This window comes from Balaenoptera physalus (assembly GCF_965194825.1).
Source record: "Balaenoptera physalus genome assembly, chromosome: 3".
Taxonomy (NCBI): domain Eukaryota; kingdom Metazoa; phylum Chordata; class Mammalia; order Artiodactyla; family Balaenopteridae; genus Balaenoptera; species Balaenoptera physalus.
The window spans coordinates 92,598,260-92,619,110 of record NC_138890.1 but is presented as its reverse complement, the minus strand read 5'-3'; the positions used below and the strand labels follow the sequence as shown (position 1 = coordinate 92,619,110).

Genomic DNA, 20,851 nt, shown 5'->3' with positions numbered 1-20,851 from the left:
TTAGCTGTCTGTACTTTCTTAGAAATAAGGAAAACCTTGAAAGGATAAGGTGCACATGATATACAATTAGTCAGGTTATGTAAATGTGAAGCATTAATTTAGCCAAAAATTCTGTTTTATAAGCAAAGTAAATGTCAGAAACACTGTAAAGTAGGTTGCAGAACTACTCAAGACAGGTTTATGTTGCCTTTGATTTGTGGAGTAAAGAAGACTCATAACTCTCCTCTAATGAGCAGCAAATAGGTTCCATATTTTTAACACTTATGCTCATATGATCAAAAACATGTCCTGAATAGTGCTTGCCTATGTAAACTATGGTTTTATAGTGTATACTTAGCAGAGGATAGGCAGTGCATAAATTAAAACCTTATCTACAACTTATGCACAGCTAACCTAGTTGACTCATTATAGATTAATTACTGATAAAAATTAGTTTATCACATGCTTCCTTTAATTGGATAAAAATCATGGCAAAGATGAGACTAATCTAAGCTAAAAAAAGAAATACATTAATCAGTGTAATTAAGTATTGGCAGACTTTGAATTAAAAATTAGTATTCTTCCAAAACAAGTAATTTTCATTTTATTTCAACTGCATTAATAATACAAACAATAAAACGGAACTAAAATAGACATACCAGAGATAGATTTGAATATACATTTCTAATCTTAAAAATGAATTTGCATTTTCGTAAGTTTTTCAACAAAGGCAGGAATTCAGTTTTACTTTTCTCTTACGTTTATTTCAGTTTCACCTTGATTCCACTACTTGTGGAATGCAATTAGTTCATCATTCTTTAACAAAAAAAATTTTTTTAACATCTTTATTGGAGTATAATTGCTTTACAATGTGTTAGTTTCTGCTTTATAACAAAGTGAATCAGTTATACATATACATATGTCCCCATATCTCTTCCCTCTTGCGTCTCCCTCCCTCCCACTCTCCCTATCTCACCCCTCTAGGTGGTCACAAAGCACCCAGCTGATCTCCCTGTGCTATGCGGCTGCTTCCCACTAGCTATCTATTTTACGTTTGGTAGTGTATATATGTCCATGCCACTCTCTCACTTTATCCCAACTTACCCTTCCCCCTCCCCATATCCTCAAGTCCATTCTCTAGTAGGTCTGTGTCTTGATTCCCCTCTTGCCCCTTGGTTCTTCATAACTTTTTTTAAATTTTTTTTAGATTCCGTATATATGTGTTAGTATACGGTATTTGTTTTTCTCTTTCTGACTTACTTCACTCTGTATGACAGATTCTAACTCCATCCACCTCACTACAAATAACTCAATTTCGTTTCTTTTTATGGCTGAGTAATATTCCATTGTATATATGTGCCACATCTTCTTTATCCATTCATCTGTTGATGGACACTTAGGTTGCTTCCATGTCCTGGCTATTGTAAATAGAGCTGCAATGAACATTTTGGTACATGTCTCTTTTTTACTTATGGTTTTCTCGGAGTATATGCCCAGTAGTGGGATTGCTGGGTCTTATGGTAGTTCTATTTTTAGTTTTTTAAGGTTTTTTAAGGAACCTCCATACTGTTCTCCATAGTGGCTGCATCAATTTACATTCCCACCAACAGTGCAAGAGGATTCCCTTTTCTCCACATCCTCTCCAGCATTTATTGTTTGTAGATTTTTTGATGATGGCCATTCTGACTGGTGTGAGATGATATCGCATTGTAGTTTTGATTTGCATTTCTCTAATGATTAATGATGTTGAGCATTCTTTCATGTGTTTGTTGGCAATCTGTATATCTTCATTGGAGAAATGTCTGTTTAGGTCTTCTGCCCATTTTTGGATTGGGTTTTTTTTTTTTTTTGATATTGAGCTGCATGAGCTGCTTGTAAATATCGGAGATTAATCCTTTGTCAGTTGCTTCATTTGCAAATATTTTCTCCCATTCTGAGGGTTGTCTTTTCATCTTGTTTATGGTTTCCTTTGCTGTGCAAAAGCTTTTAAGTTTCATTAGGACCCATTTGTTTATTTCTGTTTGTATTTCCATTTCTCCAGGAGGTGGGTCAAAACGGATCTTGCTGTGATTTATGTCATAGAGTGTTCTGCCTATGTTTTCCGCTAAGAGTTTTATAGTGTCTGGCCTTACATTTAGGTCTTTAATCCATTTTGAGTTTATTTTTGTGTGTGGTGTTAGGGAGTGTTCTAGTTGCATTCTTTTACATGTACCTGTCCAGTTTTCCCAGCACTACTTACTGAAGAGGCTGTCTTTTCTCCACTGTATATTCTTGCCTCCTTTATCAAAGATAAGGTGACCATATGTGTGTGGGTTTATCTCTGGGCTTTCTATCCTGTTCCATTGATCTGTATTTCTGTTTTTGTGCCAGTACCATACTGTCTTGATTACTATAGCTTTGTAGCATACTCTGAAGTCCGGGAGCCTGATTCCTCCAGCTCTGTTTTTCTTTCTCAAGATTGCTTTGGCTATTTGGGGTCTTTTGTGTTTCCATACAAATTGTGAAATTTTTTGTTCTAGTTCTGTGAAAAATGCCATTGGTAGTTTGATAGGGATTGCATTGAATCTGTAGATTGCTTTGGGTAGTATAGTCATTTTCAGAATGTTGATTCTTCCAATCCAAAAACATGGTATAGCTCTCCATCTGTTTGTATCATCTTTGATTTCTTTCATCAGTGTCTTGTAGTTTTCTGCATACAGGTCTTTTGTCTCCCTAGGCAGGTTTATTCCAAGGTACTTTATTCTTTTTGTTGCAGTGGTAAATGGGAGTGTTTCCTTAATTTCTCTTTCAGATTTTTCATTGTTAGTGTATAGGAATGCAAGAGATTTTTGTGCATTAATTTTGTATCCTGCTACTTTACCAAATTCATTGATTAGCTCTAGTAGTTTTCTGGTAGTATCTAGGATTCTCTATGTATAGTATCATGTCATCTGCAAACAGTGACAGTTTTACTTCTTCTTTTCTGATTTGGATTCCTTTTATTTCTTTTTCTTCTCTGATTGCTGTGGCTAACACTTTCAAAACTATGTTGAATAATAGTAGTGAGAGTGGGCGACCTTGTCTTGTTCCTGATCTTAGTGGAAATGGTTTCAGTTTTTCACCATTGAGGATGATGTTTGCTGTGGGTTTGTCATATATGGCCTTTATTATGTTGAGGAAAGTTCCCTCTATGCCTACTTTCTGCAGGGCTTTTATCATAAATGGGTGTTGAATTTTGTCGAAAGCTTTCTCTGCATCTATTGAGATGATCATATGGTTTTTCTCCTTCAATTTGTTAGTATGGTGTATCACATTGATTGATTTGCGTATATTGAAGAATCCTTGCATTCCTGGGATAAACCCCACTTGATCATGGTTTATGATCCTTTTCATGTACTGTTGGATTCTGTTTGCTAGTATTTTGTTGAGGATTTTTGCATCTATGTTCATCGGTGATATTGACCTATAGTTTTCTTTCTTTGTGACATCTTTGTCTGGTTTTGGTATCAGGGTGATGGTGGCCTCATAGAATGAGTTTGGGAGTGTTCCTCCCTCTGCTATATTTTGGAAGAGCACAAATATGTTTTTTAAATTTAACACCTTTTCAAATTTGTTTCTATCATTTGACTCTTGCCTGTTGAAATTTATTATATCAAAATATTACAGTTATGTATTTTATAATCAGTTGTATATATGCACATATTTACATGCACATGCATGCTCTATGAACATATTCATTGCATATACCACATCTATAACACGTTTTTGAGCTTTAAAAGGTTAGGAATTCATGCCCATAGTAAGCTCCATTTATCTATTTAGAGATAAAAGTTATTTTCTTTTATTAGTGTCCTAAGGTGGAAACTCAGATGATTGATTTTAGATCTTTTTTATTTTCTAATATACATTCAATGCAATAATTTCCCTCTATGTATTAGTTTCAAGACGCAGACTTAGAGAATGGGAATGTGGACACAGGAGGGGAAGGAGAGGGTGGGATGAATTGGGAGATTAGGACTGACGTATATACACTACCATGTTTAAAATAGATAGCTAGTGGGAACCTGCTGTATAGCACAGGAAGCTCAGCTCTGTGCTCTGCGATGACCTAGATGGGTGGGATGGGGGGGAGATGAGAGGGAGGTCCAAGAGGGAAGGGATATATGTATACATATAACTTATTCACTTTGTTGTACAGCAGAAACTAACACAACACTGTAAAGCAATTATACTTCAATTTAAAAAAAAAAACTGTGAGCTAAAAAAAAATTTCTATATTTCTCTTGAGATTTCTACTTTGACCCATCCATGTGTTATTTAGAAGTGTTTGGTTTAATCTCTATGTTTTCTGGGACTTTATAGTTATCCTTCTGTTACTGATTTCCTATTTAATCCCATTGTGTTCTGAGAGCAGATATTGTATTACCATTCTTTTTAATTTGTTAGAGTATGTTTCATGAATGTGGTCTGTCTTTGCAAACGTTCCATGTGTGCTTGAGAAGAGTGTGTATTCTGCTGTTCTTGGATAAAATGGTCTATAAATATTCACTATATCCAGTTGATTAATGGTGTCGAATTCAACTACGTCCTTACTGATTTTTTGCCTGCTGGATCTGCTCATTTCTGATAGAGGGATACTGATGTCTCTAACAATGATAGCAGATTCATCTATTTCTCTTTGCAGTTCTATCAGGTTTTGCCTGAAATAGTTAAAAATGAAAGTATTCATTTTACCTTCATTATTTTCTTTTTCAAATCTTTTCTTTTCTTTATGTAGATCTGAGTTTATGACCTATATTATATCCTTCCCTCTAAAGAACTTCTTTTAATATTTATTGCAAGGCAGGTCTATGGGAAGCAGAGTCCCTCAATTTTTGTTTGTCTGAGAATATCTTTATTTTTCCTTCACTTTTGAAGCAAAATTTTGCAGGGTAGAAAATTCTAGGTTGGTGTTTTGTTGTTTTTCCTCAACACTTCATATTTTACTCCACTCTCTTCTTGCTTACATGGTTTCTGAGAAGTCTCATGTGATTCTTATCTTTGTTCTTTGGTAAGCTGTTTTTCTCCTCTGGCTTTTTTTCAGGATTTTTTTTTTTATCTTTGATTTTCTGTGGGTTGAAAATAATTTCTCTAGGTGTAGTTGTTTTGGCATTTATCCTTGTTGACATTCTCTGAGCTTACTGAATTTGTGGTTTGGTGTCTGACATTAATTTGAGGAAGTTCTCAGCCATTTCTATTTCAAAAATTTCTTCTATCCATTTCTCTTTTCTTCTTCTTCTGGTATTCTCTTTACATGTTATGTTATATCTTTCATTCCATAGTTCTTAGATATTCTGTTCTGTTTTTTTCAGTCTTTATTTTCTTTGCCTTCTAGTTTGGGGATATCCTATTAATATATTCTCTAGCCCAGAGATTCTTTTCTCTGCCATGTCCATTCTACTAAAAAGAGTATTAAAGTCATTCTTAATTTCTATTACAGTGATTTTGATCTCTAGCCTTTCTTTTTGGTTCTTTCTTAGGATTTCCATCTCCCTGCTTACCTTACCCTTCTGTTCTTGCATGCTCTCCACCGTAACCATTAGAGCCCTTAGCATGTTCTTTGTAGTTGTTTTAAATTCCCAGTCTGATAATTCTAACATCTCTGCCATATCTGTTTCTGATGCTTGCTCTGTTTCTTCAAATTGTGCTTTTTGTCTTTTGGTATGCCTTGTAAGTTTTTCTTGATACCAGACATGATGTACTGGGTAAAAGTTACTGCTGTAAATAGGCCTTAATAATGTGGTAAGTGAGGTGTGGGCAGAGGGGAAGTGTTCTATAGTCCTACAATTAGGTCTAAGTTTTTTAGTGAGTCTGTGCCTCTGGACTTGTGAACTTCACGAGAGTTTCTCAGTTTTTTTTCTCCCCTCTTAGGCAGAACAGGATGGCTAGAATGAGCTGCAGTTAGGTATTTTCCTTCTCCCAGGAGGAGAGCTAGAGCCAGCTGGAGTTGGTTATTTCCTTTCTTTCAGCTGTTAGGCTCTGATACTACCCCAGCAGGTTAAGGTCTGGTTAGTCAGTTTCCCCTGAGGGTGGGTCTTGTTAAGAAGAACAAAGTGCTTTGGAGTATTTCAAAATTGTTCATTTTCCTCTCCTCTTGCTTAAAGCCTCAGGGGATTTTTCTCTAATATTTACTTTGAGAACCTACCTGGTTGAACTCCTGGAGGTAAATCTCACAATATTGTGGGGGCCCACTTATGACTGTGTCATCTGGAGTTTTCAGCTTTCCACGTTGTTCACACTTAACCTCCAGCAACTCTTCCAATACAGTTCAAGTTTTTCTACTCCGGCACTGGTTCCTCTTTTGAGTCTCCCTCAGGTAAACCATAGCTCGCTGTATTTGTCTGTTTGTCTCTCCTTTCCTGGGACCAGTGGTTTACCCTTTGTCCTTTTAGCCTTTGACTTGTTGTTGGGAAAGAGTGGTGACTTCCAAGCCCCTTACATTCAGAGCCAGAAACTGGATGTCTGGCTCTATGTTTTAATTTTTACAACAGTCATTTCCAATTTACCAAAAATGTATTAATTTTATCTTAATAGATAATTATGGAATGTGCTATACAGTAGTATATCATCTTTTTCATTTATGTTTATACATGTGTAGATATAAAATTTGCAATTACAATACATTATTACAAAGAATTACAATATATCATTCAACCTTTCCTTAGTAGTACTTTTTTAGTTATACACAGGTTTTTAAAAAATTTATTGTACTTCTCTTGCATTAGGGACATAATGAGAAAAACAAAAATAACAAGACAGGGCAATACATCCAAAATATTTAAGTATAGAGATTTAACTTTATAATAGTGCTTTATGGAAAGGAATATAATAACTTATTTGAAAAATATTCTATGAAAATATGCAGTAAAACATGTAATGAGAGTGTTAATTATAGGAGAATGCTATTTGTAATACAACCGGTTCACCTCTCAGGTTGAAAATGTCATTGCCGTCATATTTGCTGCTTCTAGGGAGGCCTTATTTAACTCATATGAGCTTTGAGAATTTTAGCTAAAAACTAACAGTGATATTATGAATAGGTTATTCTGTGGAGGTATGGACATTGGGGTATAAATAGGCCATAGAATATAAAACTCTCTTTCTCTGGAAACCTTCCATTAGATCAAGGGTATCAGTGGGAATTCTGTGCATTTTGGAAGCATGACATTTTATGGTTGCAACCTGCCATATTCTAAGAAAGAAGAGAAGTGCCCTTTAAAAGAGTCTGACAAATCATCAAGTGCTATTAAAACAATAAATCGCCAACCTATAGTCTTTGAACATTTCTTTTAGCCAGCCTTACACTCAGGCCATTCTCTTTCTTATAACTTTTTTGGCTGTTTATCTTCATGGTACACCAAAGACCCATATATGAGACATTTGAGTATTGCCATGTGATGAGTGTATTCACCAAATACTTCATTGTAAATTGCAATATTCTCAATGGAAATTCAAGTTTGGCCTTTCTGTTGACTAAAAGAAAACTTTTATTATAACAAGTACATTTAGGTGTGCTTAAAAAAAAAACTTTTGAAACAATGAAAAATAGACATCTTGTTTGAAAGAGAACATCGCCCATACTTCATTAAAAGGTATATAAATATTTATAAATAGTTGTAACATAAGGTAGATATTTTATCATAAAACTGTGTCTTGCTTAGACTATGGATTTTTTCACAAGATTCCCCAAAAAAAGTGCTTCACAGTCCCAACCTATTATTTTAGCCAAAATAATTGCTTGTTCTAGCTTCTGTAAAATTTAATTTAATATACAAGATCTTTTTCTCTTTTTCTTTTCATAACTTCATTTGATAAAGCCTAATTTCTTTGCTCTGAAGCTCCTTTGCTCTCCTGTTAATTTTAAGTTCATTTTCCCTGAGCTTCCTCTACTGTTGAGAGAACCATATTGTGCACAATTACTCTTCAAAATAGATAGGGTCAGACATTGTTTCATTTGTTACCATGGGTATGAATGCTGATAACTGACTTCTCTCATTGTTGCAACCAAGAACCTAGATGGCTAAGGAAATCTGAATGCTGCAATGGATTGTGAAGAAAATTTAGCTTAAAATTCACTGCCACATTTTTAGAAGTAAATGTTTTAATAGGGATTAATGAATTCTTATATATTTGAGATGTTAAAGTCAAAGCAAATCCACAGAAAGAGGTGTGTGTGGCTTATGCGCAACATTTCTGAAACATATGTGGGTTTTACATGACAGTATGTTCAGTACTAAACAGCTGTATGAAGTGGTTGCCCATATGTGTGTGTGTGGGTGTGTATGTATGTATGTAGTGAATAATAACAATACTCTGCTTGAAAAAATTTGGAACTAATCCTTTTAGTTCTTGAAACAATTTGGAACTAACCCCTTTAGTTCTAGACACCCTGATTTATAAGAATTTAAGAGAGATATTGGCAAACTTTGGCTTATTTAAAGGAAAAATCATTAGAATGGTAATTTGGAATCATGTCATGTGAGATATGTTTCCATGGAACTGAGATATTTAGCCTGCAGTGAACTAGATCCAGGAAGATTGTCTTTAAATATTTAAAAGGATGACATCATGAAAAGTGATTGGACTTACCTTGTATGTTGCCAAGGCTTAGATCTAGAAATGAAAGAATAGAGTGTTACAAAGATAAATGTAAACTTCGTATAAAGAAATATATTCAGACTATCAGAATTTTACATAGATATAATTTCATGTATATGATTCTATCTATCTATCTATCTATCTATCTATCTATCTATCTATCTATCTATCTATCGCTAAACTACTATATAATAGGCACTTGTGTTATAAAGTAAATCAATAAATAAAACAAAAGGTCCTTCTCTTAAAGTGCATATTCTAGAGGAATTCAGAATCCATTGGTAATTTTATGAGGTGATCAGTTCTAAGAAAAAACAAATATATCCAAACATGGAAAATCATCATCCCATATATTCAAACAGATTATAAAGTCCTCTGGACAATATTTTATATTTATACTGAATTGTTGCTTACTAACCCAGCATCATCACTACCAACTTTTAAGGGCTTCTCTCAATTACAGAAGTGTTGGGAGCCACATTTCCCATAACTTCCTTCCCTTTATGGTTTGAGCTTAAAATCTTCCAAGAAAAACCCATTATTTTCCAGAGGTTGCGGCAGCCATACTTACGGGATGACTCAAGATACTTGCTTCTTCAGGTTGAACCCTTGTGAATCACCTGCTTTGCTGCTGTAGACTGTTATTTTTGTCAAAGCTTATTAGCACTGAGATGTTCACTAACAAGCTAAGATTCCTTTCTCACCTTCACTCCCCCAGCTTTTTCAATGACAATAAATACTTTTTCCCATGTATTAAAATATTTGGCATTTCTAATCAATAGAAAATCTTTTAAATGAACACAGACTGATATACATCTCTAGCTACCAGAAATTATTTAAGGGAAAACAATCTTCAAAAATGAAAATCTATAATTGGCTTTCTATTCTGATTAGATTTGAAGTTAGTAATGGCCTCTTTGACACTGGAGTGAGACAGTCATGGACCTGTACTTCATTTGCCAGTTCTAACCCAGATTACCATGAAAGGCACAAGTACCACTTCAGCAATGACCTTGAAATACTGTCACAGTTACACAGTGTAACACTCCCAGCCTTCCTCAAGGGAATCTGAACCCATTTGCCAGGATGAATTTCTCTGGGGGAAAGGAAAAATCAAAAACTTTTCAGGGATTTCTTGGCACTGACTCTGAACCGAAATTAATTCCTTGGAACCAGAAACACTGCTCTGGCCCACCAGTAGAAGTAGGGGCTATTGGTAGTGATATAACAAATTGAGATTTTGTCTTGGTCAATTTTATAGTGTGCCTGATATGTCACGTAACTTACTCTGTGGTTTTTATCCAGTTCTTAGATGCACAATATGAACAAATAAATTCTACAACTGTCATAATTCCCACATTAGTTCCATGATAAATGAAGTGTGGACTATGGGGATGAAAAACGCTAAGCTCAAGTCCCTGGAACTCCCTCTTCCTACCAAAACAGTATACCAAAAATAATACCACATCCTGGAAGACCTGCAGAGAGTGATGTCACAATCAAAAACCTAAAAGATGCAAGGGTAGATATTACATCCACATTCTTGGTCAAACACCTATTTGGCCAGAGCAAAAGAAATACATATCCTGAAGAATTAAAGTAGGTTTTCAGAAACTTCTTCCAATTGCGTCTGTATTCCAGATGTGGTTTCTTTACAGGAGCAAATTAATACCTCTAATAGTACTTGGTATTCTTCTATTAATCTTGAGTATGCTGTCTTTTTTGTGTTTTTTCATTAATCTTAGAGCAGAACTATGTTACTGCCCCACATCTGTCATGATCTAGTTGTTACAGATATTGATTACCTTTCCATTACTCAGTCTTACTCTGATCCACTGTATTGATGACCTCATGCTGAATGGACTTGGTGAGCAAGAAAAATAAAATACCTTAGAAACCTTGTTACTATTTATGTGTGCCAGAGGGTAGGCAATATAATCTCCCAAGGTTTAAGGGCTTATCACCTCAGCTAAATTTATAACAGTCTAGTGGTCCACATCATGTTGAGATTACATGACAATTAAAGACAAATATGTTGCAACTTGTACCCTCTAAAAATAAAAAAGGGAAATGATACTTGGTGAGTTGTTTTGAATTCTGGAAGCAACTTGTACCACACATGTGAGTGTGTGCTCTAGTTCATTTACTGAGCAACTTTATAGGAGAAAGAAATGGCATTAATGGAAGTCTACACTGCCACAAACGATCCTCTGTCACTTGGTCATGTGGTCTTGCAAATCCAGTCGTACTTGAAATGTTTATGACTGATAGAGATGATGTATGAGACGTCTAGATTCTCCAATATGAAAATTAACATGTACTTTCTTAGAGTTTTGGAAAAATGTATGCCCTCTTCACTCTTTTCTTTTTGATAACAGTCCCAAAAGATAATTGAAATCCTTCACCAACAAACATCATGGTATTGTGCATCCCGAGATGCTCTTCACATTGTCTGACCCACCAAATCATAAAGTTGGGCATGCAAAAACGTATATAAATATCATGTGAGAGTAATTAAGATAACTTTAGAACAAATTCTAGAGTCACAAGTAGTTTGCATGAGATATGGCTCAAATTTCACTCACTCACTTCTTCCCCATCCCCCACCTATAGCCATGTGGGCGATTACCTTTCTCCAGTGGACAAAGACATAAGTGGAAAGACAATACTTGGAGTGGTTTTCAGATAATTCCACGTGGTATTTTGGCAACATTCAGGAGGTGATCGCTGAAGAAGTATAACTTCTCAGTAGGGAAGGAATGTATTCCCAGGGAAAAGGAATTAAGGCATTGCATCTGGTCATTCATTCTGCTTGGAGGAGAAGTGCTCAGAGATATGGATCTATGCTGATTTGTGAGCAGTTGATAGTAGTTTGGCTGATTGGTCAGGGACTTGAAGGAGAATAATTGAAAAATTGGAGATTTGGGTTAAAAATATGCACATGGTCTCTTGAAAGATAGAGTATAATTACATCCATGTCTCATGTAAACATTCACCAGAAGAAATCCATTGCCGAGGAAGTTTTTAACAATCAGATGGACAAAAATAACATCTTCTGTGGATATCAGTCAGTTTCTTCCTCCACCATCCAGTTCTTGAATAACTGGCTTATGAATAAGCTGTCATTGTAACAAAGGTTAATGTTATACGTGATCACACCAGTACGTTCTTATTCTCACCAAGGATATCCTGGCTGCAACTATTAGGGAGTTTAACAAGTAAACAACAAGAACAAAAACTGCCAGTAGTAAAGATCGGTGCTGAACTTTTTATATGACAGAATTTTCCAAGGGATAGTAGCTAGCTAGTCCACTTGGAGAATAGAGTCCTATAAAGAATTCGGTCAGTTATAGCATGGCTAGACTGTGGTTTTATGTTAATTTTAATTTGATAGGAAAGTGCAATACTAAAAGACACCCCAGAGAATGTCCTGTCCACATACAAGTAGGATAATATTTGTGTAGACATTTCGGGACCCAATAGAGGCAGGACCTATTGATTCAGACCCTTCTGGGTACCCCTCTCGGTAAATAATAATGATAAACGCAAATGCTGAGAGCAATGAGAACATGGAATGGATGGTGAAAAGAGGAAAATATAAATCTAAACACAATCACATATTGCCGAGTCTAGTATTGTAATAGCCATGAATATTTTCTTGCTTACCTGACAAGTATATATTTGTAAATAATCAAATGATTTTTCCCTTCCTTATTACCCTCCTACCTAATATCGAGTTGAAGTAACAGTGGGTAAACTGTATATGTTAAAATATGAAGAGGGACTGTGATTTAGAACTCAGAGATCAATAAAGATGCATTTTGGGAAAAAGAAGGTAGATCTTTTGTTTTACTAAGAATAGCTGAATCATATTAGGAATAGTGCTGCCTTTTCTTAAAAGATTAGATATGATTAAAAGGGGGGGTGTGCGTGGATGCTAAATTGGCAGAGGGTGGACTGTTTTGGATTGCATGGTTTAAGTAACATCTCTTCTCTGTCACAGAGGAGGAGCTAGGAACGATATGTACCAAAATCCCCTTCTCTCTATGGTTTCCAGGTTGACATTTTTAATAAGCATCATTCCTATATGTGTCTACACTAATATATTTGATATTTGATAAATACACTTGAATATATATGCAAGTATTTTATTAAATCATGCATATCATAAAATACATACTGTTTATAGTTTTTCGGATTTCTATAAGTGCTCTTTTTGAAAGGTATCTCATGTAGTCCTTTCTTCATCTCAACAATATTTTATGTCTATCTTTCTTGAGGTATGCATATCTAGTTTGTTGCTTCCTGCTACTGCATAGTCGTCTATGTTATGTATCCACCATATATCGCTTCCCTTTTCTTCTATTGATGGGACTTAGATCTATGTTCTAACTGCTATTGCAAATAATTCCATAATAAACATCCTCACACATCTTACATGGAAAAAATATAAAAATATTTCTCTAGAACATTAACAAAAATTACTGTGTCATATGGCATAACTCAAACTGCATTCTTCCTTTCTTCTCTCATACTTCTCCTCTGCAGAGTCTGAAAGCTATAGACTATCTTTCCCAGAATCTTGTGCAGTTAGAGTCTTAGATATGCATTAAGTTCTGCCAGTTACAAGCACTCAGGTGAGATTTGGAAGGTGTGACTAAGCCAGAAGGCAACTTCCTGCCTCTTTTGTCTGTTTTCTGCTGACACACTATGTAGGTTGTTTTTTCTTTGGGGCTCTACTTTATCAATAAAAAAAAAAAAGGAATAAGCTAGACATTGTCTAATATTCTAGTGCTTCTAAATTGTTTTCTGGTTATTGTGAATGTGAAAGTGGATTTTTTTACAGTGCATAGAGACTTTGTACAATGAATTTGGAATCAAACTGGGCATTTCTAAAGTCCTATAGTGTAGCATTGCCTTGAAAAACCAGGGCCTGTCTGGTTGTAGATTTAGAAATCTCATTTGTCAACATTTGTGTAATGGTGGATTAATCACTTGGGGGAAAAGTTATATTAAACAAGCTCTCAGAAACTAATACATTAAAATCAGAATGCCAGTGCATTAAAGTAGGTCATATAACATGATACTTAGGCTCACAATCACTCCCTCTAGCCAAAGTTGTATGGAAAATGAAATTAAAATCAGAATATTGTTTCATAATAGAAAATCATAACAAGGGTTGGAGGTAAGTTGTACAATCTTTATGATTAATGCCATCAAGCCATGAACATTGGTTGTATCCATCTCCTTTATACTGATAGATCTCCTATATAGCCTAGAGACTTATTTTCACAAGTCTGGTCACTTTCTACCCTGGTCAGTGATGGACGCACAACCAATTTTTTCTGATTAGAATGCTAGACTTTTATAAATCATGTGCAAATCTTCTTACTTTGATAATGTGTTCTATCTTGTAAAATAATAACTTTCATATACATACTAAGACCTCAGATTTTTTTAGTTAAAATCATGATTCAAACAGAATCTTTATGACTCGAAAGACCCTAAAGAGTATAGTCAGTTTCCCTTAATTGATACTGGGTGTTCATTCCTGTTATACGCTGGGAAATGTGCCAGTAAAGTGTAGTTGTTTAAATAATATTTGTTCAATGACTGAACTTATGGTCCCCCCCCCCCTTTTTTTTTAGCCAGATTACTGACTTTATTGCTAACATATTGATATAGGCTAGTTTCATTCTTTAAGAGTAGTTTTAACTTTAGATGTCTGGATAATTTCTAGTAGCTCCATGTGCCATATTAAAATGAGATTTTACTTCGGTAATATATAAGGCAATGGAATTAAAATAAATGGTGTGCAACATTATTAAAAATAAAATTGATTAACACTTTATAGTTTTAAGACTAATTATGCATATATAAACTGACTTGAAGACACATTATATTTACATAGCTAAATTAGCTGAGGTAATATAATATTAAATTATTTTAATGCATCTCTTCTAACATTTAATACCATTTATATAAATGATTTTTCTAAAATTCTAGAATAGATATTTAATCCACAACATTGAATGGAATTGTAAATAAAATAAGACGCTTAAAGGCCTTAAGAGCTAAACAGGTAATGATGCTCCATTTTTCTCCTCTCCTCTCTGTATTAGAAAATACAAAACTTTCTTATATGTATGCTGAAATTAAGATTACTTCCTTACACATATTGTATTTGGAACAATATAGATAATGTATCAAAGCTGAATTTCTCTCAGTTTTGCATTCCCATGCTTTACTGATGCCAGAAGCATGGGTTTAATACCCCTAAGTGGTACTTTTGTAAGGAATTCTGAGTACTTTATTGAGTGATTCTCAATTTATGGGGGAAAAAGTTGGCTCTATTAAGTATTTCCACATGTTCTGATTTTGTGACACATTTCTCATGAAAAGCTGTTATACCCTCTCCTTCTTTCCATGTCCCTTTATGGTTGCAGTGTGTGTGTGTGTGTATGTGTGCGCACGCATACGTGCGCGTGTTGGTTTCTTCCTCTTTTTTTATTAAGAAGTTTCAATTTGCCTCTTTTTTTTATAATCTCATTTTTGAGTACTCTCCATGGTACAAGCATCTATCAAAGACTTTTAAATGCCTCATTTTTCTGAAATAAAGTCTGTTAGACTTTCTGGGGGCAGTATTTTTAGTTCATTATCTTTTTAAATATTTGATCTTTCACAGCTTATAGATATCATCTACTGGATGTTTTAGACCAGCTGATCAATTAAGATAAAGTGATAGCATACTAGGACAGATAAGCATATATTAAGTCTTTAGAATTTGTATGCTACCAGTATCAGGTAAGAAAAAAGATTGTATTATCTAACACTACATTACCTACATTCATACAATTAAGTCAAGATAATCATTTACATATTTTTGCATGTCTTTATTCTAGAAAAAAATGTAACATTTCTTAAGAAGTTGTTGGTGGAGTCTATTTGGCCTGCCATAAATAAATAAATAAATAAATATTTACTTGCCAAGAAAACAAGATAAAAAATCATGTTGGTGTTAGAAATTCACAGTAGCAAAAATATCAGGTGAAATGGATCAGACGATAATTTTAATTCTGGCTTTATTGCCTTCATTCATTCCTTCCCACCTTTAACAAATTACCTAAGTTAAACCCCTCAGAATAAATTCATTAGGATTAGCAACAATAGTTCTAGTGCTTATATTGGGTTATAATGAAATGTATATGATTTCTAAGAAAATAATGTTTTTAGATATTTCATGATGCATTATTTAATGTTATTATATAATTGAATATTTTTTCCTCAATAAGTAATAATGTTTTAGATCAGTTGCTCTCCATGGAAAATGCCTTTTATAATTAATAAATTTTAAGAGTGGTTTTCAGAGTCTCTTCTTTCTCTGTCTACCATCTACACATTTATTGAAAAGAGGTTAAGATATGTATAATGCAAATTAACTTCACACTACACTAGAGCTGTTAAGCCAGGTATTCTAATTCTTTTCCAATTCAAATGCTTTCTAAAGCTTAAAGTTATTACTGGTAATGAGTAATTTAATTTACTTAATTTAATTAAACTATATTTAATTCAGTTACACGAAGACATTCCAGGAGACTTTGAAAATACATATGATGATAATATCCATGGATTTAAGAAAAATATTGTGCTACAAATATGCTTCATTATATTGTAGAATCTCTGAAGGATAATGATTCTTGAATCCTGAATGAAATTTTCTAAAAGATGATGATTAAAAACAAATCATAAAACAAACAATGAAGGGTAAAATTAACATATAAAATATGATTTTAGATTGAGAAAGAAAACCTGGATGACACTTAAAGCTCACTGCAAAACAGTATCAATAAAGCACAAGAGAAACATTTTTTTCTCCAAATGAATCAATTAAAAGTCAGAAAAAAATCTAAAACAAAAACTCAAGGAAGTCAGTGTCTGCCTCCTTTCTTCTAATTTCGTCCCTATGAATTATGCATGGTGGAAACAATACCATGTGAAAGTTTCTATTAGGTTCTACTATGTAGTGTTTTTTTGACACACATTATTACCAAAGCTTATCCATATGCATGGAGACAAAAATTTATAATGGCTTTTCATTCTTAACTAAAGCTTAGACATTGAATTTCTCAGAGGCAGGGAACACTGGGGCCACTTATGAATAGTGTGCTGTGTGGTGGCTATGGGGGCCAAAGCACAGAGTGCAGGCAGCCCATTCTCCAGACATCGAGCTGCTTGGTTCCACTCCATCTACTAAAGGCATTTTATACCCAAAGGCTTTAGGGGCACTCTCTTGATGAGTTCACAGAGTGAACAATCAAAGCCTTCACTATGTGTTTTAAAAGCAGAATCTCCTTTTCCAAACTTTCCCATGTCTATTCACTTCCTGTTCTTATTGATTTTTGGACTTTTTTTCCCACCCCTTGTACAATTATTTAGTGTCTGCCCTGCCTTTTCATGTATTTACTTTGTTCCCTCATATGCTACACTATGCATTCCTCTTTTTTTTTTTCTGTTATTTAAGTATCCTGTTCTCACCAAATTGTATTTTTCATCTTACTTTCTTTGTTTTCCTTATTCTATGTCTTCTCATTCCTCTTTATTCTTACAATAAAGTTCTTATCTTATTTTCAAAATCTATTGAGCAAAATATACTCTTTGTTCATGGTGTCTTTATAAAAGTGCTAACAATTACTTTCTTCAAATAAAATGATAAAAAAGATACCTGTTCCTCTATAGTCTCTGACATAGAGGAGTGGATTTAGGAAGATCATAAACTAGAGAAGTGAAATAGCAGAGGAAAAAAGTGCTTAGTAGAAAAAAAATGAACAGACACAAGATGGAAATAGGACAATTCTGGGCAATATTCCAGAGGTAATGAAGGGTAGATATAGAAATGTACTTGGGAGGGGAGACTAGAGGTCAGAATGAAAATTGAGTTCAAGTTTTCTGACCTTGGGTGCAAAATGAATGACTGTATGAGGAAACAGGTACAAACAAGAGAAACAGTTTAGGGAACAAAGGCAAATTTATTTAGATATTTAGACATGAAGATCAAAATTATTAAACTAAGGAAATTTCCAAAGAATGGGAATTTAATACATTAGAAACAAAATAATATTATCATCCAGCATTCTGTGGTGATAAAATAAAAATTAGGATAAGAGGAAAATAATTTGTTTATGGAAATACAACTATCTCTGGATCGTTTGGAAGAAGTGCTTAACTATAGAATCTATTCCACTATGATATAACCTCAGGTCACTATCTAATCATAAAAATGGCTTTGTTTTACACAATCATTGTAAATCACAGGCAAAGAGAAAATGGAGATTGATTCTTCAGGCCCTGAAAAGATACTGAGATTCTCTAACACTTAAAGGAAACAGGAAGATCATTGATATCAACACAGACTATAGGTCATTGACACTTCTGTATAGAAAGCAGAATAACCACTCAAAATTACACTTTATTCTAATGATACCATTCATATATTGGAAAACAAATATAAATTTCTTAAACTTGACTCATAAAGGCTCATGCTTAGGGAGATGTGCTAGTCACCACAGGAAATTAAATTTTCATTGGAGACCTATGGCATACTGTTCTCTTTTATCCTAATTATTACTTTTCTATTAAATTAGATAAAAATCACTCCTGGGTCCATATAATTGATGTTTCTATCATATAATGTACAGTTTTCTCACTTAAGCTGCCTAGTTTTACATTTCTTCAACTTTTTTTCAGATTTCAATAATTACATGTAGGAACTTTCTGGAAACAATCCACATGTGCAATGACAATTTCACACACACATTCACAGATTAGATTCAATATTCTAGAATAATGAGTATCATGTGACTCTTTAAGCCCTTCGAATAATTTTGTCCTACAGATAATATGTAAGAATAGAAATTCATAGAGAAAAATGCAAGGACAATATTACCTTTTCAAGAAATATTGAAGAAGCTAGTCCTTTATTCTTTTATGTTCCAGGTTTGGTGCTTAAGATAAAAGTACAGAGAACACATGAAAAGCCCTGACTTACAGGAATCTTACAGTTTTAGAAGGAGACAGTTATATAAATAAATAATTTAGATTCAATATAAAAAAATGATAGAATAGCAACATAGACAACATGCTCTAACAACAGAGAGGCCAGCTAACTCTGGTGACTCAGGGATGTCATCATAAAGAAAAGTAGGTTTACTATGTTTTTTATGTAAACAGTTTATTGAGATATAGTTAACATGCTAACAATTAATCCATTTAAAGTTTTTCCTATGTTCACAGAGTTATGAAATCATCACCAGAATACAATTTTAGAAAGTTTTCATCATGCCATGATAAAATACTATACACATTAGGAGTCATTCTCCACCCACCCCACCTCCTCACCCTAAGCAAACACATATATACTTTCTGCCTCTATATATTCACCTATTTTGGCTATTTCATATAAATGGAAATATGAACAAGTAGTCTTTTGTTATTGTTTCTTTCATTTATAACATTTTTGAGGTTCATACATGTTGTACCATGTATTAATGCTTCCCTTTTCATAGCCAAGTAATATTACATTGCATAAATATATCACATTTTTTTTATATCACATTTTATTAATTTATTTATCAGTTGATGGAGATTTGGGTTGTTTTCTCTGTTGGACTATTAAGAATAATGCTGAGGAGACCTTCAAGATGGCAGAGGAGTAAGACGTGGAGATCACTTTCCTCCCCACAAATACATCAAAAATACATCTAAATGTGGAACGTCTCCTACAGAACACTTACTGAACACTGGCAGAAGACCTCAGACTTCCCAAAAGGCAAGAAACTCCCCATGTACCTGGGTAGGGAAAAAGAAAAAAGAAAAAACAGAGACAAAAGAATAGAGATGGGACCTGCACCTCTGGGAGGGAGCTGTGAAGGAGGAAAAGTTTCCACACACCAGGAAGCCCCTTCACTGGCAGAGACGGGGGTATTGGGGGAGGGGGGAAGCTTCAGAGCCATGGAGGAGAGTGCAGCAACAGGGGTGCAGAGAGCAAATCAGAGAGATTCCTGCACAGAGGATCGGTGCCGACCAGCACTCACCAGCCTGAGAGGCTTGTCTGCTTACCTGCCAGGGCAGGTGGGGGCTGGGAGCTGAGGCTCGGGCCTCAGAGGTCAGATCCCAGGGAGAGGACTGGGGTTGGCTGCATGAACACAGCCTGAAGAGGGCTAGTGTGCCACAGCTAGCCGGGAGGGAGTCTGGGAAAAAGTCTGGGCCTGCCTAAAAGGCAAGAGACCAGTGTTTCGGGGGCACAAGGAGAGGGCATTCCTTCCCTGTCTGCCCACAGAAGGCAGATCACTGCCTAAATGAGCTTCAGAAATGGGCACAAGCCATGGCTATCAGCGCAGACCCCAGAGATGGGCATGAAATGCTAATGCTGCTGCTGCAGCCACAAAGAATCCTGTGTGCAAGCACAGGTCACTATCCACACGCTGCTGGCCCGGGCGCCTGTGCAGCCTGCCACTGCCAGGACCCTGTGATCCAGGGACAACTTCCCTGGGAGAACATACGGCACACCTCAGGCTGTTGCAATATCATGCCGGCCTCTGCCACTGCAGGCTCACACCACATTCCAATTATAACTACCGTACCCCTCTCTACCCCTGGCATGAGTGAGCAAGAACCCCCTAATCAACTGCTGCTTTAACCCCCTCCTGTCTGGGTGAGGAACAGATGACTGAGGGCGACCTACACGCAGAGGTAGGGCCAGAACCAAAGCTGAACACCAGGAGCTTTGTGAAAAAAGAAGAGAAAGGGAAATTTCTCCGTGCAGCCTCAGGAGCAACGGATTGAATCCCCACAAGCAACTTGATGTACCCTGCATCTGCGGAATACCTGAATAGGCAATGAATCATCCCAAAATTGAGGCAGTAGATTTTGGGAGCAACTCTAGACTTGGGGGTTTGCTGTCTGCAACTGACATGTTTCTGATTTTTATGTTTATGTTAGTATAGTTTTTAGTGATTGTTATCATTGATGGATTTGTTTATTGCTTTGGTTGCTCTTTTCTATTTTTTTATTATTTTAAAAATTTTTTTATTTTAATAATTTTATTTTTCTTAATTTATTTTTTAATTTATTTTTTTCTCCCTTTTCTTCTGAGCCATGTGGCTGACAGGGTCTTGGTCCTCCGGCTGGGTGTCAGGCCTATGCCTCTGAGGTGAGAGAGCCAAGTTCAGGACATTGGTCCACCGGAGACCTCCCAGCC

The 20,851-nt window shown here is 35.2% G+C and overlaps 1 long non-coding RNA gene across 1 annotated transcript in view; it reads left to right on the top strand.

The window, feature by feature from the left end:
- The first annotated feature begins 1,203 nt into the window (after positions 1 to 1,203).
- LOC309659069 overlaps positions 1,204 to 20,851 on the top strand; it is a 506,096-nt gene continuing 486,448 nt past the window's right edge. The window contains exon 1 of the long non-coding RNA XR_014262564.1: positions 1,204 to 2,918. This is a non-coding gene — a long non-coding RNA (uncharacterized lncRNA). The remainder of the gene's footprint in view (positions 2,919 to 20,851) is intronic.